Source organism: Dipodomys ordii, unplaced genomic scaffold (assembly GCF_000151885.1).
Source record: "Dipodomys ordii isolate 6190 unplaced genomic scaffold, Dord_2.0 Scaffold31, whole genome shotgun sequence".
In the NCBI taxonomy this organism is placed as follows: domain Eukaryota; kingdom Metazoa; phylum Chordata; class Mammalia; order Rodentia; family Heteromyidae; genus Dipodomys; species Dipodomys ordii.
Window position 1 is genome coordinate 1,192,001 of NW_012267247.1, and position 27,960 is coordinate 1,219,960.

At 43.0% G+C, this 27,960-nt stretch overlaps 1 protein-coding gene across 1 annotated transcript in view; it reads left to right on the top strand.

Annotated features, from left to right (window-relative positions):
• Window positions 1–27,960, top strand: part of Asic2 (acid sensing (proton gated) ion channel 2) — a 1,020,711-nt gene that overhangs the window by 622,824 nt on the left and 369,927 nt on the right. The window lies entirely within an intron of this gene.

Genomic DNA, 27,960 nt, shown 5'->3' on the forward strand with positions numbered 1-27,960 from the left:
AAAAAGCATCCCCAAAAGCATTCCCAAAAGCATCCTATTTACTGTAACACCTTTCATACCTCCCAAGCTTCCTATTTACTAAAATACCTTTTACACCTTTCAAATCTTCTGTTCACGAAAACACCTTTATACCTTTCAAGTTCCCTATTTACCAAGTCTAAGGCCAAACGACCTTCTGGGTTTCCGGGCTTTTCCTGAGTTCTGTTACATTTCAGTAACCTGATGCTTAACGTGTTTGTTATTTCATTCTTTACTTTGGGTCTGTACTTCTGGAATTTCCCTTTAATGCTTTGCTCTAGTTTTAACAATTAATCATTTTGTTCTGTCTCCATTTTACATTCTCTAGTGGAGGTAGATATGCAGGTTACAGAATTGCTGCCATTTTGCCTTCCCGGTGGCAGGCCAGCGCATTTTTGTTTCTACCCCAACATGTCCTAACCCTACACAACCCTAACACTTGCCCATCCTTCAGAGAACCAAAAATCCAAACCAAAAGACAGCCTAGGAAGACATATTCATGAAACCTTGCCTGTTAGGCTGGTGGCATAAAGAGATATAAGGTAGGGCTGAAAGATTATTCTGCATTTTGTTGCTGTTCACAGCTGCACAGAGCGACAATTCTTCAGATGAAGTCCGGGTTAAATTTTTGGGAACATGCATTCCCAAAACTGACTCAAAAAGTAATGGAGAAATCTGAAAAGGCCTCTGCCTAACATGTAAAGAAATTGAACCAATAAGTTTTAAAATCTTAACCCCAAATATACACAGACCTCAGGCCCAGATGGTTTTGCTGATGGATTCTGTCATGTTTTTATGAAAGAGGGAATAGATGCCAATGTATGTGTTGAGACTAGCCATGCTCTGAAATTAAAGATGAAGACATCGCAAGAAAGAAAACCTCCTGACTATGCCTTGTAAACTTAACAGCAACATTTATTTAAATGTTAGCAAACAGAGCTCGTCACTATTAAAAAAAATTATATACCACGACCAAGTGAGACTCTAAGGAATGCAAGACTAATTCATGTCTTGTACCATATTAAATAGAATAAAGATCAAAACCACATCATCACCATAGACACAGAAAAAAGTCATAAAAGCAACCATCATTCATGATAATATTTTTGGGGGGGTCCGGTCGTAGGGCCTCAACTCTGGGCCTGGGCGCTGTCCCTCAGCTCTTCAGCTCAAGGCTAGCACTCTACCACTTGAACCACAGCACCATTTCCGACTTTAATTTTTCTGCTTATGTGGTGCTGAGGAATCGAACCCAGGGCCTCAGGCATGCAAGGCAAGCGCTCTACCACTGAGCCACCTTCCCAGCCCTGACAATTTAAAAAAAATAAATAGTATAGCAGAAAACTTCTACAGTTAGATAAAAGAATTCCATGAAAACCTACAGTTTATATAATACCGAAGGATTAAAACTGAAATTGTTTTCTATGACACCTCTTACTACTTCCATTCAACATTATATTGTAACCAGTATATGAGGTATTTGTAATCAGTACATGAAGTAAACAGTAAACAAGATAATACACTAAGTACAGTAAGGCAGGAAAAGGAAATTAATGTTGCATAGATAGGGAAGGAAGAAGTAAAGTGTCTTCATTATCAAACAACAGGATCTTGCTTGTTGAAAATCCTGTGCAACTTACAAAACTAAAACAGAGCAAAGTTAGCAAAGGTGCAAGGTACAGAATCAATACGTACATCTATATGCATGGAACATCCACAAATAAAATTACAAGACTGGCTCCATTCACAATGGCATCAAAGTGTAGAATTACTTAAGAATAAATTTAACAAAAGAAGTGTGTAAATGGAAGATATAAAACACAACTAAGTGAAATTAAGAAACCTCTAAATAAATGTAAACTAGGTTCATATTCAAAGATTGGAGAATTCAATATTCTTCCTGAATGGATTCTTTTTTTTTGGTCAGTCATGGGGCTTGAACTCTGGGCCTGAGCACTGTTCCTCAGATCTTCAGCTCAAAGTGAGCGCTCTACCACTTGAGCTACAGTGTCACTTCTGGTTTTCTGGTGGTTTATTGGAGATAAGAGTTTCACGGATTTTCCTGCTTGGTCTGGCTTTGAACCTCAATCCTCAGATCTCAGCCTCCTGAGTAACTAAGATTATAGGCGTGAGCCACTGGCGCCCAGCCTGAATGGATTCTTAGATTCAACTCAAACCCAGTGAAAAATATCATCAGGCTTTTCTTTTACAATTGACAAGTGAATTAGTATTCTCAACTGCCCAATTAGCTAGGACTATAGGCATAAATCACTGGTACTGGGCTCAAACAACTTTTTTTAAAAATTTGGTCATGAGACTTGAACATGGGGAGGGACCTGGGCACTGTCTCTGAGCTCTTTTCACTCAAGGCTAATGTTCTGTCACTTTGAGCCACAGCTCCACTTCTGGTTTTCTGTTAGTTAATTAGAGAGAAGAGTTTCACAGACTTTCCTGCCTGGGCTGCCTTTATACCATGATCCTCAGATCTCTGGCTCCTGAATAGCTAGGATTACAGATGTGAACCACCAGTACCCAACAGCACAATATACTTTTCAAGTGGGTAAAATATTTTAGAAGACTACAAAAAAATAACCCTACACAAAGGGCGATTAATGCTTGAAAATACTCTCCATCGTTAGTCTTTAGGGAGATTCAGCTTAAAACCACAAAGGACATATCACTATATAGCCACAAAAATGATTTTAATCAGAAAAACTGACAGCATTTGGTATTGGGGAGAATGTAGAGAAAACAGAGTGCTCACTCATTGCTGTTAGGAGTATAGTATAGCAACCACTTCAGAAATCAGTTTGGCATTGCTTCAGAAGATTAAACAGAGTTGTCATGTGATCCAGCAATTCCTAAGTATCCATCCAAGAGAAATGAAAACATATGTCCATACAAAATCTTGTATGCACATGTTTGTATCAGTATTATTCATAATAGACAAAAATTGGGAGCAATTCAATTTTCCATCAACTGTCTACTGGATAAGTAAATCATAGTATATACATACAATGAAATACTATCCAATAATAAAAAAACACCAATAAGCTACTGGTACATGCTACAACATGAAAGGATGTCAAAACATTATATGAAATGACATAAGCCAGAACCAAATATTATATGTTGTATAATTCCACTCATATGCCATTGATAGAAAAGGCAAGTTTCTAGAGCTAGAAAGGAGATCAGTCTCTGGCTGAGGCTGGGCATGGAAATGTGGGTTGACTGCAAATGGGCAGAAAGAGAACTTTTGAGGCCGTGGAAATGTTCTAAAGCTGGATTCTGATGATGGTTGCACAACACAAAAATTGTTGAATAGTATATGTATAAAGGATGGGTTTTACACCATGTAAATTATACCTCAAAATATCTGTCTATAACTAAAAACTCTAAAGCCTACCCAAGTACAGTTATCCTGCTCTTGATCTGCCTCTTCTAACTGAGAGTTGTCTCATTTGCCTTTGTGGAGTTTTACCTTTGACTCCCCTCCGTGCTACTTTCTCTAGAGTTCATTACCCTCAGCCTTGTCACCCAGGCAGGGGAGGAAGCTTCCTTCACTGCTCTGAAGCAGGACCAGAGATTTCCCAAGCCCTTTTGGATGCTGTTCATTATTCTGCAGAATCCCCTCTTGACTAGATTTGCAAATTTAAAAAAAAGATTCCAATTACCCATGATGGTCCTCTGGCTCTGGGCTTCTGTTTTTTCTTATCTCTTCTCTTCCAGGTATTGACATGATCTAAAACCCCACTCATACATATTACTGGTGAGTATGGGCTATACTTACTCCAGACCCCTCGTATAGTTGAGGAAGCAAGGAGTAGAGGAGAATCATGCATATTAAATCTTATGAAAACTTGACATGAGTCATTACATACTCTTTATTGGTTTTTTGTTTTTGTTCTTGTTTTTGTCTGTCTTGGGGCTTGAACTCTGGGCCTGGGTGCTGTTCCTCAGCTCTTCAGCTCAAGGCTAGCACTCTACCACTTGAGCCATAGTGCCATTTCCGGCTTTTTTTCTTTTTGCTTATGTGGTGCTGAGGAATCAAACCCAGGGCCTCAGGCATGCAAGGCAAGCGCTCTACCACTGAGCCACCTGCCCAGCCCCTGTTGGGGAATTTTTGTAGACCTATGTTTTTTCAATTCCATACCCACCTTCTTTCTTCCTCCCATCCTTCTCTCTTCCTCTGGCCCAGAAAAGGAATATTTCTCTATTTTTACTTGCAAAACTCAATTTATCTGTCTCTCTTTTTTACTTGTACAGACCAGTTTATCTTTGAGGCTTTATAACCTTCGGTTCCATGTGGCTTAACTTGACAATGACTCAGATAATATGTATGTAAAATGAGAGTCGCTCACACACAAACAGATGCTAGATGACCTAAGAAGGAAAGACATTTGTTGATAAAGATTGGGTAGCTCAAAGAACCACCAAGAAAATACTATGTTCATTTTCAGAAAATAAGCAGCCACACAGATTCCGTGGTAGAGTTTTCACCATAGATGAGTTAATACCCTTCTCTTACCTCTACCACACATGGGAAACTGAAGCTTACATGATCAATCCTGCTGCCGTCTACCAAGACTGCAGAAATAATAGCTACCATATCTGTGTCTTTACAATGTCTGGAGTTTGTGTTTCTGACTGATTGAGCCCAGATCACATGCCTGCTCTCTTGCCACTGAGAAGCCTGAGGGAGGAAAATCTGTAACTGGCCTTAACTTTTATAGTGTAGGATAGTTTGTTATTTTCAAAACTCTTAGCACAAAGGAAACATAGGAGAGGAACTCGATTGTTAAGAAGCCTCAAATAACATAAACTGCTTGTATGGCTAATTTGAATCATTATACACGGCCTCTACTGCATACCTGAGAGGAAGAATCGCAAGAAGGATTTTATTTTGGCAAGAAGAATGGAGAAGCAAAGTTGCTCACCTTGTGGTGACTAGAAAGGAGAGAGAGGGAGAAGGAGACAGAGAGAGAGGAGAAAGGAAGAGAAAGGAAAAAGAGAGCCAGAGAGAGACAGAGAGAGACAGCCTATGGAGTCAGCTTTCTTCTTTTTCCCCTTTATTCCATCTGGCACTCAGCCTATGGGATAGTACCTCCAAAACACAAGATGGATCGCTCTCCCTTAATCATCTGTGCAAAAACTTCCATAGATATACCCAGAGCTATACTTTTTTTAATTTTTTTTTTTTACATTTTACTGTCAAGGTGATATACAGAGGGATTAGTTACATAAGTAAAGTAGTGATTACATTTCTTGTCTAACTTGTTACCTCCTCCCTCATTTTCTCCCTCTTTTTCTCCTCCCCCATACCTTCCCCCCAACTGTTATAAAGGTGATGTACAGATGGATTAGTTACATGAGTCAGGTAAATAGTATATTTCTTTTTTTGATAATGTCACCCCTTTCCTTGCGCTCTCTCCCAGTTTTTCCCTCCCATCTCGCAAGTGGTATGGTTCATTTTCAACATGGTGTTTAGGGAGTACCACTGCTGAGTTTGTTCACCCTTTGTCCTGTCATTTCTTTGATTCTCCCCTTACCTTCCCAAAGATGGATAGATGAACAAACAGGACAAAAAGAAAACAAAAGAAAAGAGCAACAAAGAAAAAGAAAACATCTTGTTTCCATTTCCTGGAGTTTATTTTGATAAATTTTGTTTTATATGATCAGGTGCACCTAGGTATGTGCTTTTGTGTTCTTCTTCGAAGAATATCCTTCATTGGTCTCACTGTGTATGAAAGTCTAGAGTCCTGATATTATTTTTTCTAATGACTGTGTAAAATTCTATTATGTATAGATACCACATTTTTGGGGTCCATTCATCTATTATAGGGCACCTGGGCTGTTTCCATATCTTGGCTATTGTGAATAGTACAGCCATGAACATAGATGTGTAAGTGTCTTTATAGTGTTCTCGCTTGTGATGTTGTGGGTAGAAGCCCGGGAGCAGTATGGTTGGGTCATAGGGAAGATCTACATTTAGTTTAGTTAGTTTGGTTGGTTGATTGGTTTTTGGTCAGTCACAGGACTTGAACTCAGGGCCTGGGCAATGTCCCTGAGCTCTTTTTGTCAAAGCTAGTGTTCTATCACTTTGAGCCAAAATTCCGCTTCTGGTTTTCTGTCGATTAATTGGAATGAGTCTCACAGACTTTCCTGTCCCAGCTGGCAGCTGGCTTTGAAGTGCAATCCTCAGATCTCAGCCTCCTGAGTAGCTTGGATTATAGACAGGAGCCACAAGCCCCTGGGCTATGTTTAGATTTTGAGGAGCCTCCAAACTGCTGTCCAGAGTGATTATACTAGTTCACATTTTCACCAACAGTGCAATAGGATTCCTTTTTCCTCACATCCCAGCCAACGTTTGTTGTTTTTTGAATTCACAATGTCAGCCAATCTAACTGGGTGAGATGGAATCCCAAATTTGTTTAGACTTGCATTTCCTTTATGGCCAGAGATGATGAGCATCTTCTCACATTTTTTTTGCCATTCTTACAGAGCTGTACTTTTTGAATGCCTTAATTGCTCTCAATCCAATAGAGTCAACAGTCAAGATTAACGATCACACCTAGGTTGCTCAATGTGCTCCACTGAAGGATTCACAAGTTCTAGACTCACTGATGTTCTTAGCACAGACTCTTGTCTTTGGGACCTGCACCTGTAGAGTATGAAATGATTGATACTCCCTGATGCTTTACTTTATTATGCACATCATGACCCTCCTTGAGTCTTCTGTGTGCATCTACACCTTATTTGCTTATGAGCTGGCAAATCACCAAACAGCCCACATTCCTTCCACCTCAGGAAGCAATTACCACTCTGTAAACAGATGCTTACCTTATCCTGCAAGCTGCTATTTAAAGAAACTTGAATAGAGCCCTTCTCTAAAAAGGAATAATCTTTGTACGATGGAAATATGACAATTACCCTGAAACTGCAATTTGGGTATTGTGAAATTTGAATTTTCCTAAAATATGCAGCCACCATGACAAATACACATTTCGTTATGACATTTTGTGGGGTCTCTGTGTGACCCCAGAAGGCTTCTGGTTTGAATAAAATAGCAATGTCAAAGGCAAGTAGTCCTCTTTCCTCTGGGCCAAGTCATACTTTATTGCTCAGCTCATTCTTGGCTGCCTAAAGAAAAGCTTATAGTTTACCCTCATGACCCCCATCTATTCACTGAATAATCTCTCCAAATGTCTCCATGATGGAAGAAACATTAAGCTGTGTTATATCTGAAGCATTATTCCTCCGAGGAGGTCTTAATGATCAGCATACCCTGACAGATATATTCTCTCTGGCATATATGTGTGGTGTACATTAAAAATAAATCCTTTTTGTTAAAAAAAATACAGGGCAGAGGATAGGAGGATTGCAGTTCAAAACCTTCCTGGGCAAAAGTCAGTTAGACCTCATCTCAAAGAACAAGATAGGCATGATGATTGCTCTGTGGAATCCCACATACTCAGAAAGCCTAGGTAGTAGCAGCCTGACCCTGGATATAAAAAGCATGAGAGGAGGGAAGGGGACCAAGATGGTGACAGAACAGTAAGGAAACACCATAGCTCTCTACAACCATATAGAAAGTTCAAATTCCAATGCTCAGTTTCCCAAGAGACCAATGACAATGAAAAGGTGAACACCCAGAGAAAAACAGGAGGTTAAAACAAAAAGGAAAGCAAAGGAAAAAATATTTCAGAACAGAAAAGTGCGAAGACCCTTCCTTCCACCCCTTACTGGCCGCACAACTCTGCACCAAACTTTGGCCAGCCTGGGGCTGCTGGAGACCCCAAAACCACAGTGGGTCACCTGCAGAACACCAACGCAGAAGACTCCAAGGAGCTGGTGCTGGGCCCTGGTGATTGTAAACAGAGAAACCTCAGAGCTCAGAATCTGCACAAAGACCCTTCCCCGACCCCTCGCCAGTGGAGCAACCCTGCACCATTCCATTAAAGCCACCTGGCCCCACAGCCGCAGGGGGAACCCCAGAACTGCAGGGATCACTCCGCAGAACGCTAGTGCAGAAGACTCCCAAGGTGTCGATGTTGACCCAGAGAGTGCAAACACAGACAGAAACATCAGAGTTCAGAACCTGCATGAAGACCCCTCCCTGACCCCTAGCCAGCAAAGTGGCTCCGTGCCATCCTGCCAAAGCCGCCTGGCCCCCCAGGACCACAGGAGTCCATAGGAAGTCAGCGCAAAAAAACGGTGCCAACCCGGGCAGCATAAACAGAGACAGAGATGGTGTGAAACACAGACTCAGAGCCACCACCACCATCTGGCCCCGCCCACAATCATCTCAAAGGAACACAGAGCGCAGTGGCAAGAAGCGACCTACAGTGCTATCTGCCGCAGCACCGCTGGACAGCTCCCAACCAGTGCCAGGATAGGTGAGTACCCCACAGGGGACAGCCTCACCCCCATGAGAAACCAGTGCTGGTGGTAACCCCCAGAGCTTGACCTGGACCCCTCCCCCTTACTACCTGGACTACAGGTCCCACGAGCCCCACCAGCCCATGGAGCACACCCAGCCCACCAGGCTTGACCAAGAGAGCCCCTGGGAGGGAACGTGAATGCTCAAGCCTGGAACAGTGCCTGCAGGCCACAGCAGCCAGTGGCGGAAGAAATCTAAACTGGGTACCCTGGTTGGGAAACCCAGCAACACAGATCTCCCCTGAGCCCAACCAGTGTGTCTGAGACCCGGGACTGGGAGCCCGGACCAGACCTGGGGACTCGGTGCCTGCCCTGCATAACCCACCTGTCCTGATTGAAGTCAAAAGCTGAGCGCATGCCTCGGCAGAGTGGGGAAAGCCGGGAACTGCACACCCCTGTGTGTCCAGGGCAGGAGAACCAGAAGCCCAAATCCCACCAGAGCCTGACCTGTGTATCCTGGGCTGGGGATTGGACAGTTCAGGCCACCAGCACCTGATTATAGTCAAGAACTCATAGCAGACTCCAGCAACTGGGAGAATACACCCAGCCCACCCAGTCTTGCCAAGAGCACCCCTAGGAGAGCACACCAGCAGTTTAGGCTGCTTAGTCCTTGGTGAAGGCAGGAATTGCCTGTTATCTCCAGCAGACAGCTGAGAGTCCTACATGGGTCAGACTAGCAACTGGAGGCTGACCTTTCCCCCAACAGAACCAAAGCCAGGTAAAGACTCTCAGCCATCCCAGGGCCAAGAGCAAGCTTCATCAACTGATCCAGGAACCAACCCAGATATATGCAAAGACAAACACCTATTAAGCAAAATAGTCAGAGTTTGGGATTGGTCTCCAATAATCCGTGAAACCCCATGTGAAAATCCCAGTGAAAACTTACAAGATTCATCAATAGCCAAGATAGCAAGCCACCCCAAGTCCAGCAGCCACCCAGGGAAGAGCCCCAGAAAGCAAAACAGGAATGGAAGACAAGCTCTACATCCAAGAGATGTTAGAGGCAATAACTCAAGAATTAAAGTGAGAAATAGATCAGACATTTAAAGAACAAAGAAGTGAATTATCAAAAGAGATACAGGATTTCAAACAGGAGATACATTCAAAAATAGATGCCATACACACTTCGCTAGGAGATGAGATTAATACTCAGAAAACCAACAAGAAGTCATAAATGGTTCAATTTCCTCTGCCCTTGAGTTCAGGAGCAGAACATTGGCAGCCTTGGTAAATGTGCTATTTAGTAAGACAAGCAATGCCAGACTCACCTGATCTGTAGTGTCTTTATCATGATAGCCTCCCCTGTGTTGACTCTCCAGGAGCCCTGATTATCTTCCAGTGAGATATTAGGTCTCAAGCTTGCAATGAGTGTGTGAGGAAGCTCATTGATACGTTTGGGTTTTGTTTCTAGGCCTTTAAATTGGCAGAGATAAATGCACACACACACTCACACTCACACACACACAAAACATGGTCCTGATATTGCAAATTGTGATGCAAATTCAGAACTGTTTCATTTATGTATTCTCTATTATTTCAATCTGTGTCTTCTTCCTTGCAACTGGGTTTTTGAGGGCTTAGAAGAGAATGAGATTAGACTATCCCATGACTGTTTCCTTTGTCTCCTATTCTTCACTAAACCTTTTCAGAAAAAAACAGCACAAATACTACCACCACAAACATCATCACTGAAATCATGAGAAGACTGCATTTCTTCAGTGATCCCCTGGATTTCTGTAACGACCCTCTCTCTACTCTCAGATCGCTTGCCCACTGCATACAAGATGGCACCCTCACCCTCCCAAGGTCCTAGTATGTTTTTAAGGCTATGTGTTTAAACTATATGTTTAAGGCTTAGCCTTCTTAACACCAGTGTCTCCTTGGTGCTGTTGTTCATAGTAACCTTCTTCATTCCCAAGTATTCGTTTTGACAGTATTTCTTGAGTTCTTGCATAGTGATAAGGGGTTACTTACGTATGTCCTTTGTACACAGAAGCCATTCTTCTGGATACTTTCAGGATGCATTTTTTCCTTAAGTAAAATGAAATAAAATATTACTTAATTTTAAGAAGTCTGATGATAACCTAATTTTCCTTCTCCCTATAAGCTCTCTTCAAATACAGTAATTTAACTATGATGAAGTTTGGGATTGGTCATTCAGAGTAGGTTTTTGAGGTACATTGTGTGTTTGTATCCTTTCAATATACTGATTTGGATTTTATTATTGTTATTTCAGAAAGTCTTGAATTTCAATCCCTTGGATTCATTGTGTTACCTAGCTTTGATTTTTTTTCTTTTTCTTTTTTTTATTGTGAAAATACTGTATACAGAGGGGTTACAATTACATGGGCAAAATAATGAGTACATTTCTATCAAGCATTGTAGCCTCCTCCTTTTTTCCCCTTCCCATCCCTTCCCATCCTCCCCCTGCCCTAGCTTTGATTTTTTTTCAAGGACCACTTTCATCATATACTGGATATTCTATACCTCTGTTCAATATTTTTGTTTCCTCCCAAACAACTTTTGTCCCTCTCTTAAAAAAAGTTTCCTTTTTTTAACCTTCTCTTGTTCTTCAAGCACTCTCTATTGTTTATTATTATGTTCTTTCTAGTTTATTCTTCATTTCTGAAATAACGTCTTTTTAATGCTCTTCTGTAATTGCTCATCTAATCTCTGAGTCGTTTTTAAATTATCATTGGTGTTACTTTTGTTGGATTGCTTTTTCATGTCTCTTAGCTCATTTTGAGATAGTAGGTTACAGTTTTGATCTACTTGCTTCTCTTCTCTCTTTACACACATACACACACACACAGGGTGAGAGAGAGAGAGAGAGAGAGAGAGAGAGAGATCTGGCAGGGCTTCTGGTTTTAACCATTGATCCTGTGTGTGTTTTAGGAATATTGCTGAGTGTGTGGGTTTGAATCTATAGTTACTCTGGTTGATAACATCCAAAAGCCATACTAATTTAATCTTTTCTCCATATACGAACTGTTATTTGTTTTTATTTGAACTGCCAACTCTGCTCCATTAAAATATAGATCACTGGCTTATCTTGAGAAATTCCAGATGGCTAGCAGTCCTGAGCTCACATTTCTACATGGCAACCACTGGTTAGGGCTGAAGTCTCAGCATCCCCCAGGTATGGACCACAGGCTTTCTGGGCTGTCACTGCCCCAGCCCCTTCATCATTCACACCATTTGACATCCATACCATCCCTGCCCAACATCTATATGAGAGTGTCTATGGCACTTATGACTTTCCTTCTAGGGTCACTGACATGAAGTAAGATCTATCCAGTATCCACTACATACTCACCAGAGTTCCATGTGCTCTTTGCCTATTCATTTCTCCCATTTGAATCCAAGGTGCCCAATTTTTACTGCCTCTGCCTGACCATATTTTCCTCCTAGATTTTTGCTAGTTTCCTTCATTTGGTTCCCATTCCTACATCATACTTGAAACGATTTAGGCAGTATGTGGCCATAAGGGAAGGCTCTGGGGCCCATTAGAAACATTGAAAACATGGAGGCAAGTTTATTTCTTAATTTTTAATTGTCTTTGAGTATTTATACAAAAGAGTTTCAACACAACATATCGGTTTATGTGTACAATGCATCTTGATCAAGTTTTAATCCTACCAAAGCAGGAGACCAGAAGCTTAGAGCAGACAGGAGCCGGTTTAAGTGGCTCAGGCAGCTGAGGAAAGAGCAAATCAAGACCCTTGTTCAGACAAAAGATCTGGAACAATCATGAGATTGTATTTTTACAGATATTTTTACAGTCTTGTAAAGAAAGGGTAGAATCTGGATGTCGTGTAAGATTGAGTCAAGGATATATTTTGCAGATAGGGAGTTTTGCTCGCAGAATTCCTTTTGTGGACAGCCTGCTGCTCAACTTAAGACGATCTCTACTCAACACCTACTTTTAAGTATTATTCCCAGGAAAATATTTAGACACACAGAAGAGTTGTTTACACTGCGGTGAAAAGCCTCTTGTTCTTCCATCTATACATTGTCTACTGTTTCTTTTGTATTGATGGCAATCCACCTTTGTCCAGGCAACAAAACTCCTGAGATCTCACCTCCTCCAAGATCCAAGGCTGACAGAAGTGCCTCTCATCTGTGCTGTCACAGGGCTCTGAGCAAAGGAGGCATCACTTTCTCTCTTTCTTTGTTCATTGTTCTTCTCTCTCCATGAAGTAAAAAGCCCCTGGAGAACAAGAACGGGGTCTCATCAAAGTCTGTATCTCTCATACCTATTACAGATGCTCAAACCATGACTCTAACAGCATCTATAAACATATATACCATACTGATGAACATTGGTACCAGTGCCCAGACACAAGAGGGTCCACTGGAAGCCAGTAGCCCTATCCTGATATGCAGCGTTGAGAGCCTGGATGAATGATGGAATCTGAGCATCCTGTCAATATCTTTCATCTTCTAGGATGCCTTTTCTAATCATTGTAATTATTTTATTGCAAGTTCCATCAGGGTGACAACATAAGGGAGTAGAAAGAGGCAGCTGGGCGTCCTGAGTTATTGTTCGGGGATGGGAACGGTGTCCATTACTCATGAACACTCGAGGACAGACAAAGGTTTTCACAATTAGTTGTCATCATTGCTCATAAATTCAAAGAGAACATTTCAGAAGCAGGAATGTAGTCTAGACAGACAACACAATGGAGAAGGGAGGGACATCCAACAGTGGAGAGAGGATGGGACTTAGCATTTCCACATTCCCAAGATGTAGGACCATAGGGAGGCCTAAGCATCAATGTTATGGTCTGTAGAATGGATTCATCTGCCTGGGTCTGGATTTCTCTTCTTGCCTCAGCTAAGGCTAATGAATTACCTTCTACAGCCATATCCTTAAGTAAGTGTAAGACTCCCACAGCTAGAGGCTATGGAGTTAAGACAACCAAGTAGTCAGTCCACTGTGGCCCACAGTTCTGATCCACACCATTGGTCTTTACTACTTTTCCCTACATGGAATCTACAACCTTACCAGAGCTTTAGGTCATCTTATACCTAACTCCTATGTTGTTGACTAACCCATTACTCTAGTTTATTTGTTACCATTTCTGGATGCACATGAGTTTTAAGTATGCCACTGTCTAGACTTGAGACCAAATCAGTAAGAATTTCTAGGGATGGGGCTTGACTGTCAATATTTTTAGGATCCAACAAAACATTTGGTTATTCAATTTTATATAGCAAATTGCTCCAAAGCCTCATCACTTCAAACAAAAAGTGTGCTTCTGGATCTATGTAGACCTGGAAGTGACATAGCTATGTGGTTTTGGCTCTAGGTAGATGCTGAGATTTCAGATAAGATTTCAGGGAGGTGCTGGAAGGTGTTTTCAAAAGCCACATGGACCTCCGAGAGAAAGAAGGAAGTCACAGTGATGTTAGTGACCTGATCATGAAATCACACCTTATCCTTTTCATGACATCCCCTGAGTTATGCTAGATAGACTTGTTCAGTTCAGGAGAGAGGCTATATTCAGGAAATGTTTAGGGACTATGCTTGATATTGGCCACCATACCAGATGTCTGTAAAGTGCAGCCAGGGTGGAGAATGACCACTTCTAGAAGGTCTCTTTGGGCCTGAGACCTTGAACCTCCTTCCTTGGGACATTCCCCCTTTTTTTGGCCAGGGGGGTCCGGTTGTGGGGCCTGAACTCTGGGCCTGGGCACTGTCCCTCAGCTCTTCAGCTCAAGGCTAGCGCTCTACCACTTGAGCTACAGCGCCACTTCCGGCTTTTTTCTTTTTCCTTAGGTGGTGCTGAGGAATTGAACCCAGGGCCTCAGGTATGCAAGGCAAGCGCTCTACCACTGAGCCACCTTCCCAGCCCACATTCCCCTTTTAATAGACCGAAAGGGGTACAATGTTGAGCAGTTTAAGCACTATTGGTAGAGGTGGGAGTAGAAAGATGAGGAAAACTTTCAGGTACCTCCTAAATATGTGCTACCCATCACCACTTAAAAGCTCTTCCTTACCCTTCTCCCTTTTGATTCTGAAGCACTAGTGTTTATTCTCTACACAACAGCTGGAATGACTTAGGTCTTTCTTTAAAAAAACATAATGAATACTTTTGTATAAGAAGCCTTTGTTCTGTTAGAAGGTTATCCCCATGGGATAGATTCTGTTACATGAAAATACTTGTTCAAATCTTTTGTTTTTTTTTTCCTTCTACATACAAAGGCTGTAGGGTTGTATGGTTCTAGTCATTTTGGGTTTTTTTTGTTTATTTGTTTTACCATTTTTATGTCTTATTTCCATCATGTGAATCTAGTCTTCACATCACTGTTCAAAAGTAAACAATTGTCTTTCCATCATCTCACGTTAAACTCTTAAATCCTCCTTTAAACTGGCTCAACATGAATGTCTCTTCTCTCCTTTGTTTCTACTACCTACCCCAGCTCAGCACCTAACAGAGTACATAGGTAGGTGCTTACAAAGTATTTGCTCTATGAATGCTTGCAAATAGAAAACAAAGGCTCAGAAATATTTAGAGATGTGCCCAAGGCCATGCCATGCCACATGCTTGGGCTGGACTCCAGTGGCTCATGCCTGTAATTCTAGCTACTCAGGAGACTGTCATCTGAATAGTGGGCTTCCGCACCAGCCAGGAAAGTCTGCAAGATTCTTAATTTCCAATGAATCAGCAAAAAGTTAGAAATGGAACTGTGGCTCAAGTGGTAGAACACCAGTCTTGCACAAAAGAGCCAAGAGGCAGTGCCCAACCCCTGAGTTCTAGCCCTAGTTCTGGCACAACACTTGGGAAAATAAAGACACTTTCCTGGGCCCTGAGGGCAAATAGTTGTCACATTCTGTGACTAATATTCATCTTGTTCCCTTGCGTCCCATCATGTGGAGAATCATTTGTAGCACCTGCTCTAAGTCTGACTCCAGTGAACAACCAACTTTTATGGCAGTCAAGGGCTTGCTCTATTACTAGAAGAAGCTGCTAGCTTGTCTCTGTGTCATGGTGAGGAAGGCTCTTCTCAAGTAACCTTGAATTGTTCCAATTCAGACCTTTACGTAATGAGCACCTGTGTCTCTCAAAAGGGTCCTCTGAGTTTCATCTAGCCTTTGTGAATACTGACTGCTAGGCAGCCTGCCCACAGGGTGAGGTACGCTGGCTGTAATTATTTAATGATACTCCAAACCATTTGTTTGTTCTGTGACCTGTGCTCCTGCCGCTCTCCAGGGATGTCAGGAAGAAGCAAAAGACAGCTCAGTGACAGCCTCAACAAGCCTCCACTGCCCTCGGGCACTAAGCCAGGTGCTCTCCTCAGCTGGGGGTAACAGGATGCGGGAGGTTGGGGGACAAATGAAGAGCAGAATGGAAATCAGAGCCCTTATCCTTGACTAATGTGTATCCCTGTGCTAATGAAGTTCCAGTCATCCATCCTTAATGAATGGTTTAAATGGTGAAAGCCATTTACCCTCAAAGAGCCTCAGTTTCCACATTTATAATACTGAGTTCTGTAATAATTTTCTCCTAGGTGGGTTGCAAATAAAAACTTCAGTGGAATTATGCATGTACATTATCTAACAACACAAGCTCCATAAGTGTAAATGTCTTCTCCACATTCCTCATTTAGTTAGAGAAAACTCAAATGCGATAGATTTAGGAGTATTTGTCCAAAGATAAACAAGGAGGAAAGACTGGGCTTTGGCAGCTTATGCTTCCAATCCCAGCTACTTAGGAGGATTGAGGTTCAATCTAAGGATTGAGGTTCAAAGCTAGTTCTGGCAGATAAATCTGAGAGACTCATCTCCAATTAACTACAAAATACTGAAAGTGGAAGTGTGGCTCAAGTGGTAGAGCACCACCCTGGAGCAAAATTACTGAGCAAGAACTTGAAGCCCTTAGTTCAAGTCCAAGTACTGGCATATGCACACAAAAGAAAGAAAGAGAGAGAGAAAGGAAGGAAGGAAGGAAGGAAGAAAGAAAGAAAGAAAGAAAGAAAGAAAGAAAGATAGGGAGGGAGGGAGGGAGGGAGGAAGGAAGGAAGGAAGGAAAGAAAAGAAAGAAAAGGAGTAGGAAATAATAAGACCTGGTTTGAGAACTTTCTCTGGTCACCTACTAGCGTTCACCATGCCCCTTTCTTCTTCCCTGAGTTTTTAAAGGAAATATGAATTGCAGCCAGAGAATCGGTTCCAAATGAATGCTTGAATTTCCAAGATCCTTTTCAGCTTATCCTATGGGCAAATCAGGCCTGAGACTTCTTCCCTTCACCGGTTACACTTTTGCTGTCAATTCTTCCAGTGGTTTTCAAGGCCCCTAAAACTGTTCCCCCAGGCTCCCCACCACACTCCTGCCCTTCATATTTATCATCCCCTCCTTTCTCTCCTTCCTGCCTTCCCAGACAGTGGGCAGACAAAAAGACCATTTATAACAGTCGTTCTGACAGCTGGACATTATTTAATTACAAGGGCTGGCAGCCACATAGTGTGCTGGAGGCTATTTAAAGTTCTAGATGGCAAGAGGAGAAATTAGGAAACTTACAACTCTTGGAGGGCAGCAGTGAGGAAAGCCAGGATGGGCAGGCCCAAGATGGACTCTCAGGTCACCTATGCCAAAGTGGTCTTTCTGAGTCCTGACCCAGAGGTTTTTAGTCTCTGAGGAAGAAGGTAGAAATGTGAAAAGCCTCTGAAGGCATCTCAAGGTGAGGTGCAGAGCACTCAGTAGAACTGCTGACATAAATCAGCAACCATGTTTTACAAACCAAGGGACTCAAAGAAACATAGGTCCCATGGTTTCCCTTATTTGCAATAACTAGTATAGGTCTGAGACAAGCAGAAATGGTCAGATAAGTTGATGTTAAGTGAAATAAACCCCAAGTTAAGGACTCAAATGTTTTTTCTTTCTTGCTATAGTGTCTAACATATATATAAGGTGATTTTTTGTTGCTTTGTATGTCTCTCCCCCACGGTATAAACCCTGTTTTCACTGTATTTGATGCTGGTATAATTTGTGGAGAGGAAGGGAAAAAACAAATTGTTTAAATAGGGATACAGGTGGACCCATTGCACCAATGAGATGTACAAGATGTTATGTCGAAAACGAACTTTACAACTTTCGCTGGGGGGGTGGGGAGGATAGGAAGGGATGGTAAGGGGAAACAAAGGAGGAGGCTACAATGCTTGATAAGAAATGTACTCATTATGTTGCCCATGTAATTGTAACCCCTCTGTACAGTATTGTCACAATTTAAAAAAAAAAAACAAGGGACTGAAAGCAGAAAAGACTTGTCTAATCCTGAGGAAGTCATTTAAGCATGCTGGGTCTTGTTGTCATCTCTCTGAGTGAGACACACTTTCTATTTCTCTACACATCAGCCACACAATGGCAGTGTCTCCTTAGGGGTCTGAACCACCACATGTTTTTCTGTGTATTCCAGGAATATGGTCATGGGTGGCAATGTTTGGTCATCTGGTCAACCCCAGGAGAGCCATTAACTTTCCATTTAGCTGTGGCCCTTATGATTTGCTGGTTTTGGGTTATTTCCAGCCAGTTAAGAAGGATGGGTACTCCTCCACAGAGGGGCCTCAGAGTGTTATGTCTCAGAGAATGAGAGGCAAAAGCTAAGTATGAATACAGTTACGCCAATTATAATAATAGCTTTATGAGTTGAAGGCTATTTCACCATTGTGGTTATTCCTATTACCATGTCAACATTATGACATTTCTTTGAGATGTAGTTTATTTACAAGGGAGGACACAGAAGATTAGGAAAGTGAACTACACCCTATACTCCCTAACCATTAGTAGGACCACGGTTCAAAGTTGACTTTATATCGTTGTGTTTCTACCACAGCAGTGCCTCTCAATCCAGATTGCCCATAAGAATGCCCCAAGGAATGTTTAAAACACACGGAGGCCTCCATCTTACTGAAGACCAATTTTAAGATCTCTGGAAGATAGGATAGTCCTAGTATCAACTTCCTTTCAATGTGTCTAATGCTGAGTGACCCTGGTGGGACAGATTCGTGCTTGTACCACCTTGTCTGGTGTTTGACATCTGTAAAGTGACCCACTCCCATTTCTCTATTGCTGCTGCTGCCAGAGTGGTCTCACATGACCATGACAGGTAAAGTGTGGGTGGCCAGAGCCATGTATCACTTCAGGTACCACTTCTGGCAGGAGAACCAGAAGCCCAAATCCCACCAGAGCCTGACCTGTGTATCCTGGGCTGGGGATTGGACAGTTCAGGCCACCAGTACCTGATTATAGTTAAGAACTCATAGCAGACTCCAGCAACTGGAAGAATACACCCAGCCCACCCAGTCTTGCCAAGAGTGCCCCTAGGAGAGAATACCAGCAGTTTAGGCTGCTTAGTCCTTGGTGAAGGCGGGAATTGCCTGTGATCTCCAGCAGACAGCTGAGAGTCCTACATGGGTCAGACTAGCAATTGGAGGCTGACCTTTCCCCCAACAGACCCAAAGCCAGGTAAAGACTCTCAGCCATCCCAGGGTCAAGAGCAAGCTTCATCAACTGATCCAGGAACCAACCCAGAAGTAAGCAAAGACAGATACCTATTAAGCAAAATAGTCAGAATTTGGGATTGGTCTCCAATAATCCGTGAAACCCCATGTGAAAATCCCAGTGAAAACTGGGACTCACTGTGGTTTTTTTGGTGACCCTGCTGGAATATTCTCTTGCAGGAAGGCTTAGTTCCTGTCAGTGGCCCTAGAGATTGCTCTGAAGCAGATTGACTTGGGCTAGATTGCTCATTTCAGCAACCCCAAATAGCAGGTGGACATTTCCTTGCAAGTTGAATATGGAATGGAGTTTAGCATGCAGAGGTTGGTTAGGACAGACTCCGGGAATCAGCGTCTGTGGCAGGGAACGTTGGCAGACTAAGTCCATGCAGAAAGAGATTTGGGCTGTGCCACAGCATCAACTCCAGTAGCACTTGTGTGGGAGCCAAGGAAAGACCCTCGTTTCTATGGGGTTGGATATTGATTCTATCAGAGCATAGAACCAAGCCACTCTGGTAGGGACTTTTCGTTTACCTCCCTCTACAATATCATTGCCACCTTCACATCCTCCAGAATATTACCTTGGGAATTAATCTTCATACCCTGCTGGTATGCTTTCTCTTCCTTTTCCAGGTGGGGTTCTGGATGCCACAGGAGCAACTCCCCTGCCCTTCCAGCCTCCCTGGCCTTACCAGTATTTGGAAGCTTGTCACCAAGTCATACTGTCTCAACCTCAGGATCCAAGGAAGGAGTTTCTTTCCCTTGAGTTTTTAGTGAAACCCATTTCAATGAAATGATATGTTGCCATTATCATGGGATGCATAATATAGATGTGGCTGTTCAAGGGGAAGGTGGGATGGGTGTGATTCTTCTATCCAGAGGCAAGTCAAGGGGGAAAATGCCATGTAGGAGAAGTTTAAGAAAGATCCTGAGCTGGGCGCTGGTGGCTCACGCCTGTAATCCTAGCTACTCAGGAGGCTGAGATCTGAGGATTGCGGTTCAAAGCCAGCCCGGGCAGGAAAGACCATGAGACTCCTATCTCCAATAAACCACCAGAAAACCGGAAGTGACGCTGTAGCTCAAGTGGTAGAGCGCTCGCCTTGAGCTGAAGAGCTGGGGGACAGCGCCCAGGCCCAGAGTTCAAGCCCCACGACCGACAAAAAAAAAAAGAAAGATGCTGAATGGCCAGGTGCTGGTGGCTCATGCCTATAATCCTCGCTACTCAGAAGCTGAAATCTGAGGATCAAAGTTCAAAGCCAACCTGGGAAGAAAAGTCCGTGATACTCTTATCTCTAATTAACCATCAGAAAAACAAAACAAAAAGTAGTAAGTAGACCTGTGGCTTAAGTGGTACAGCTCCAGCCTTGAGCAAAAAGTCTAAGAGGTAGCACTCAGGCCCTGAATTCAATCCCCAATAATTGGCACGCACGTGCGCGCGCGAGCACACACACACACACACACACACACACACACACACACACACACGTTGAAATTCAGGAGGATTTTGAGGAATGAGTACAAGTTTTCCTAATGGCTACAGCAGGAAAAATCATTCCAGGCTGAGTTAGAGGCAAAGGCTGGTTATCCAAACCTGTTAGCAAACAACATACACTGCTGAAGTATTGCTCAGGCAATGAAGTGGTAGGGATAGAGGACCCAGGAGAGGAGGCTAGAATGGTAGGCCAGGGAAAAAATGGAGGTCTCTGTAATTATGCAAAGGAACTTGGACCTTGCCTTGAAGACAATGGCTCCCCACTGAAGAGCTCTCAGCGTGAGTTGTCACATTTTTTAAATGTATGACATAATAAAGAGGATTCTCTGTCCTCTTCTTCCCTAATCCATCTTCTCTTCTCTGGCCTTGCCATAAACTCGCAAAAACAAATGTCTCTTTTGCCCAGTGCTACTCTGATTTCTCTGTTTACCCCCAGTTGGATATGAATAAATAAATAAATTCACCTTGCTATGGCAAATCTCTCTGGACTCTATACATTGCTAGTTGTTGTGCTTTTTCCTTAGGCCAACAAATTCATAGCCATGGAGACCGTCACACTGAAAGGAGGCTAGGAAATTCTCTCCTAGGACCCTCTTCCTCCGAGGAAGGCCATGATGTTTTCAGAGGGAAAATGAACCGTCTAAGTACACACAGGTTCAATGAAATGGATAGAATTCACCCAGTCGCTGTACCACATGTCAGGTCAGTTTATTATATCCTTGTTATTCCTGTTCTGGGAAGCAAAGTCAGTCTTGAACAAAACAGTGTCATTGAAAATCTCCTACTCTCCCAAAATCTTTTAACTATATCCCTTCTTCTCTGCAGGATTCTTTCATATACCCTACCCTAGTACACAAAACCTTCCTATCTACTGAGACCTCTCTGAAGAAAACCTCTGCTTTGTGTGCACACACACATGCAGGTCCTAGTGCTTGAACTCAGGGCCTGGGAGCTGTCCCTGAGCTTTATTGTTCAAGGGTAGTGCTTGACCACTTGAGCCACAGCTCCAGGACTTCCCTTCCTCAGGCTGACTTTCAACTGTGATCCTAGAATCTCAGGCTTCTGAGTAGCTAGGATTACAGGCATGAGCCACCAGCACATAATAGGTAAAAACCTCTGTTTTGTTGTTTTAAATCATGGCCTTTCATCCCATCAAAACAAATTGCCCTCTGCTCTATTCCTGCTATTAATTCTTTCCAGGAAAAAGTAGAAATCACACTAAACTGAGACCTAAAAGGCAATGTTCAAACTCTGCTACTTTCTCTGACTGTGGGCAAAAACCTTAATTCATTCATGTGTAGTTGACATTCAATGTCCCTTTCAATCCAGATACACTGGAGTTCTACTTTACCCAGTGGATAGCAAAAGTTCTTTTCAAGCTTGCAAAAGCCAACTGCACATATCTCCTCCCAACTCTCATTTGGTGTTTGTAGCTTCAATTCAGCCATGGTGGGAATAATTTTATCAGGAAAATGGACAAATGCTACCAGTCAAAATGGTTTTTTTTTGGGGGGGGGGAAATCATCCCTTTTACTTCTCTGTCAAAAACAAGCCCATACATTCTCACAATGATTACTGAAAACGCATGATACTTTAGCCAAAGGAAAAGATTTCTGATAGGTCAGTAGCTAGAGATAGAGGCTTATTTAGGGTAACATAACATGGCCCTCCACTTCCTACCCCATGTCTTTGGTCCCTTGTAGTTCTGTCCCATGGAAATTCTATACCCTTTTCATCTATCTTCTGGTATTAAAATTTTACTCCCAGTGTTTGACAAAGAACGCACCTGTTTCTGTCTCTACAGAGACAGCTGTTCCCCTAACAGCATGAGTCATGTCTTTCCCACTACAACAGAATCTTGCCAACAATGGCTCTTTAACAGACAGCTAGGCAAAGGATACACTGCACTTAACAACAGTGTACAACAAGATTGTTTTAGTTACTATTTTTGTTGGAAATCCAAACTTATGATGGTGAATTCACATGTTAAAAAATGATACATAAAGAAAAGTGAAACTCCACATTCTGCATTTCTTATTCTTTTGTTACCACTCCTAATCCAAGACAAACTGCATTACCAGTATTGTGTGCATCCTCCCAGAAATAGTCTAAACATATACAAGGCGCTAACTCTACAAAAAGAACAATTTGGATTTTGCTCAACTGGGAAGGAAGTACACTGTTGTGTACTCATTTTTCTTAATTGATCTCAGAGATAGTTCCATCAACACAACTAGGCCAACCTCATTCTTTTTCAAGGCTGTGTAATAGTTCATCAGACAGATGGATCATATAACCTATGGTTGATGGAAATTTCAGTGGCTTCCTGTGCTGGAATTTGCCAAGAGTGCAGCAATTAGTGTACTGGTACATATATCTTTTTCCACATAGACAAGTACATTCATGAGAAAGCACACCTGAAGAAAGACATCACTGGATCAAGCAATAGATATTTCTCAAATTTTGATAGATAGCACTGCATTTTCCTACCACGTACACAGACCTGAATGGTGTTTTCTCTCCAGAAATTTGTATCTGCTGCTTCAATCTTACTTGTTCTTTGCTTCCACCCTTTTCTGGCCTTAGAGGTCCCAATCATAATTTTTAATAGTCATCCTACCAGATGCTCAGAAAGGAAGACTGGCTTTGTGCTGGTCTTGAGGCAATGAGGCTGGACCAATCACTCATATCCCTGGTGAACAAGCTCCTCAGCCTCGGTGGGCGTTCCTCTTGGCGCGATCACTTTGAGCACACCCAGTTCAATCTCCTCCAGCTGCTTCCCTCTCATCATTGTGGGGAGACCCGGCACACACACCACACATCACAGCCACCCTCGCCAGGGCAGGGAGGAGAAACACTCATGAGCACAAGCCATATTTCCCCATCTAGGTCTGATAGCTCTGCTTTTTTTTAAAGCAGAGAATACACCTTCATTTCCTAAGATGATATATTTTTGTTTAGTCCTATATGTCACCCTTAAAGCAGAATAGAGAAACTGAGAACTAGAGTGAGGTTTTGTTCAGGTAGGATGAAACCAGAAACCCTGCTATTCCTGACTCTTACCTTCCTGATACCTGCATCAGCTATTCCTGACTCTTACCTTCCTGATATCTGTTCTGCATGGTGGGGCTTCAAACTGGGGAGAAATATCCAAAGAAGATTGGCAAGTTAGGAAAGGGATATTCTTTCCATAGTTAGGCAAGTCCACAATACCCTTAACATAGTCACACTGGAGCATACCATCACCTACACATTCACACATAAGTAAATGGAGTAGAACCTCCTGCCTCTAATTCTGAGATGGTTCAGGCAGCAGAGCAGGGCTGTCCTGGCTGCATACACAGGATAGGTAGAACCTGGACATAGCTGATCCTTCCCTGAAGACTCTATCCCAGCCTGCCCTCTTCATCTGACAGGACCAGTCTACAAAGAGAACTTCACCCAGGGATGGCCAACTCAGTGACTCACCCAATGAGTGCCCTGGATTATGTAACAACTGTTTCCTCCAAGAGGAGGGCAGTCAGGAGGGAAATAAGCATAGGAATGGAGGTGGTGTTGGTATGGGTCTGCTAGAGCAGATCTCCTTTCTCAATAGACAGCAGGATGAAGGACTTTGAAGCCTGGGCCCTGATTGCACGAACTGACATTTCTTTGTACCCTCGTACCTAAAGCCACAGAACCCTCTGAGTATTTCCTCTGGAGGAAACAAGTCTCATAAAGGTCCCCATGATTTTCTTTACAGACAAAAAACAGTATGAACAGAAGGAATGGACATCAAGAGTAATGCTGATTCAGTGGGTAGAAGGTAGAGAGACAAATAACAATTCAACCCAAGAAATGCTTTTAACACATAGCTTGTTTGATCTGCCTTGTGAAGTGATTTCGTGAACATTTAACTACAGACTGAAACATTGGGCAGGGGTTCAAAGATTCAAGATTTAGTCTTTATGGATACTAACATTTCACATTCTCAGTTGGGCTCTGGTGGCTCACACCTGTAATCCTAGCTACTCAGGAGACTGAGATCTGAGGATTGAGGTTCAAAGCCAGCCTTGCAGAAAGGTCTGTGAGATTCTTATCTCTAATTAACCAGTAAAAGAAAATTGGAAGGGGAGCTGTGGCTCAAGTGGTAGAGCACTAGCCTTGAACAAAACAGCTCAGGGTCAGCAACTAGGTCCTGAGTTCAAGTCCTAGAATCTCTCTCTCTCTCTCTCCCTCTCTCTCTCTCTCTCTCTCTTTTTCATAGTCTCTGGGATGAAAGATTCTATAATACGTCCCCTCCTGAACGAGGAAATTGATAGATCTTATCCAACACCAAACTCCTGAGCCCTACTGCAGAGCGCATGTGTTCCAGGCCCATCTGTACTGTGACCCTAGTACAGAGCTCCTCTTCACCCAGGAATAGCCATTCTCTAAGCAGAGGGCTGGAATCCTTTCAGTCTTCCCTCCCTGTCTTACCTTCCTTCCTTCCTTCCTTTCTTCCTTCCTTCCTTCCTTCCTTCCTTCCTTCCTTTCTTCCTTCCTTCCTTCCTACCTTCCTTTCCTCCCTTCCCTTTCCTTCCCTTCCCTTCCCATCCCTTTCCTTTCCTTGCCTTCCTTCCAGTCTTTCCTTCCCTCAACCTGTGTTGAACCATTAAGCTGTCAAGCTCACAAGCTTACTCAAGGTCCATCAGAGGTGGGAGGCAGCTGTGGTATCAGTTAGATCCCAAATAAGTATGTCATTGCCATCCCCCAGAAGAGGAGGAGAAAGTATCTTGCAGAGATGAACAGGCTGTGGAGCTTCCTATTGGCAGTGTCAACTGTGTACAGGAAAAGAACGTGTCACTCACTGGGATCATCCATCTTGAAGCCAGAGCCACTCCCAACCCAGGTCTCCCACCGTCAGGATTTGACAAATGGTAAAATAAACTCAGCATGTACAGACGAATGAGGGAGCCCCCAGCTATTAAAAAGCCATTGCTATGTCACTGCAACTTCACAGTGTTCCATCCTCAGCTGTCTGTGTGGGCAAAGACAATGAGGGACACCTGCAGTCAACAGCGTGGCCCGGGGCTTGCTTAGTTCCCAAACTGCCCAGCATGTTGCGGGTACCTCCAAATATCCCAGGATACTCAATCTTAAAAAATAATCAAGCGGTAAAGAGGAAAACTCAGAGGAGAAGATAGAGGAGACTAATGATATTAGGAGCGAATTATTTTCTGGCAATAGTCTGGAGTACCAAGAGCAAAAAAGAATAGGTGAGAGATCAGATTGTTCTGAGCAATGGTCCAAGCTTGGTTAATTTATTCAGTGAGGGGAGGACAATGAGAAAATTAATGAATTACACATCTGTGAAGACTTAATCCATGTAGTTTACCTTTGGCTTTCTTGCGAGCCTCCCGAAATGGGTGGGTGAGTTACCTCCACAGCAGCAATATCTCAAAACATGTGCCTGACCCATATCACACAGAGCTGGGCTCAGCAGATACCCCTGTACCAACAGCAAATGCAAGGCAGTGGCCTCCAGTCAACAGATAAGCAATCACCCTAGAGGCACCACCTGACAGAATGATATGGACTACAGCCTCCAGTTCCAATCACTGGCCAGAACTGGATGCACACCATTATGGCAATAATATTCCTTATCTAATGCATCTCACCACCCAGGGCCAGACAGGCTTCAGTTAAAACCGGAGGAAGAAGCATGGGAGAGAATCTCAAATACCACACATAGGCTTTCAATCAATTTCCAGAAAGATGTTCAACCTCGGGGTCACCAGGACAAAATGAGATCTGAATCCTTTCTCTCACCTACTGCCCTCCCTTTGCTCCCTCTGCTCTAATATTCCTTAACCACCCCCTCCTCTATCTTTAAAGAATCCAGTGCCCATTAATGGAAGTACTGAAAAGCTGTCCTATTGTCTAGTTCAAGTTCATTCCATATTAGCTGAGCCCCACAGAAGGACAATGACTGGCCCAAAGCCATGGAGTCAATCGGTGCCACGAAGGGGAGAGCTAAGGTTCAATCCAGACACCCGGTGAGCAGTCTGACGGCTTCCCACTAGCTATGGGAAGATGCCTAGGGAAACACATCAGGGTACCACAGGCAAATGGTGGGTCCTGCTGACAGGCAAGAATGAGACAAAGCTGCATTTTCTGATTAGAAGTAAGGATGGAGAGAGAAAAGGGAGTCCCAGACAGAGGGGGTCAGAGGAGAGGAGGAGACTCTTTGGGCTTTGTTTGATCTGCATATCCAGGGAACATTAAAAGATGTCATTTTTGAGGAGTAAAGTGGGGCCTAATGTGATTTCAGTGACAGAATCAAATTAAAATTTAAAAGAGAAACGTGTTCGGCATGTTCAGTGAAAATGGATCTCGTTAAAGACCTGCTTTCTCTCCAAGAGTCCTGAGAAGACCCTGGTGGACCTGCCTGCAGAGTAACTATGGTTTCAGTGGACACCTGGGCCCTACAGGTAACAAAGAAAGACAAAAGGAACTCACCGTGGCACCCTCCCCCTGCTGAGTACCAGACTAGCCCAGATTAATGAGAGGACAGAAGGAATCATCCCAGCCAGCCGGCCAAGAGTCTGTCCAGATCCATCCTCTAAGAACTCAATGGCTCCAACCCTTATTTTCTTCTGACCTGGTCCTCCAGAGCTCTACCCTCCAGCATCCTCAATGCTATTGCATGGTTAAGCCTCTTGGATCTGCTCCTCTACCTTGGATAAGGCCTCCTAAGCATCTCCTTTTCTTTACTCCTCTTGTCTCTTACTTATTCATGTCTCTTTGTATTCATACATGTCTCTTTGGAGCCTATATTCCCTATCTAAAGTCTTAAGATGGATATTGGGAAAATCAAGCAGGGGGTAAGACGGGGAAGGTACAGAAGGTATTGTAGGAACTATATATTACTTAAATGTTACCGCTTTCTCTACAAATTTCATACTTCATAAAGAAGAATTCTAATTGAAGAAGTATTTCAAGAGAAGAGTGCCCTGCAAAGGTGTTTAGGACTATAAAACTATTTAGTGGCAGGTCCAAGAATAGAATGAAGTTCTACAGTAGCTACATTTAAGGAATCACTCTGGGGGCCCGATATGAGATTATACTTGGCACCTAAGAGTGCAGGCCTTCCTAAATGATGTTCCTTAAACAACTGCCTATACCTCATCTTAGCACTGACATAAAGCTAAGTATGATAAAATGGACTGGTGTCTGACTCTGTAGAGTTTACATTGTCAGGGGTCTCGTTTGTCTATTTAGGCAAATTCACAAACAAGCAAGGTTTGTGCCCAAAGGAACAAACAGTTCAGGGTGCTCAGAAATGTGGAGTGATAGGGTGGAGAAGGCTAATGAGCTAAAGGCTAGAAAGGGATGATCAGGGTTGAGGGCAGAAGGAGTAATGTGGAACTCTGAAGCAGAAGTGAGTGGACTCGTAGGACCTGATGTTGGGTAAGCAAGGCCTTGGTTACCAAAAAACAGCACAAGAGCTCAGCCCGGAGGTAGCCAGAGCAGTCCTGCTGAGAAGTGG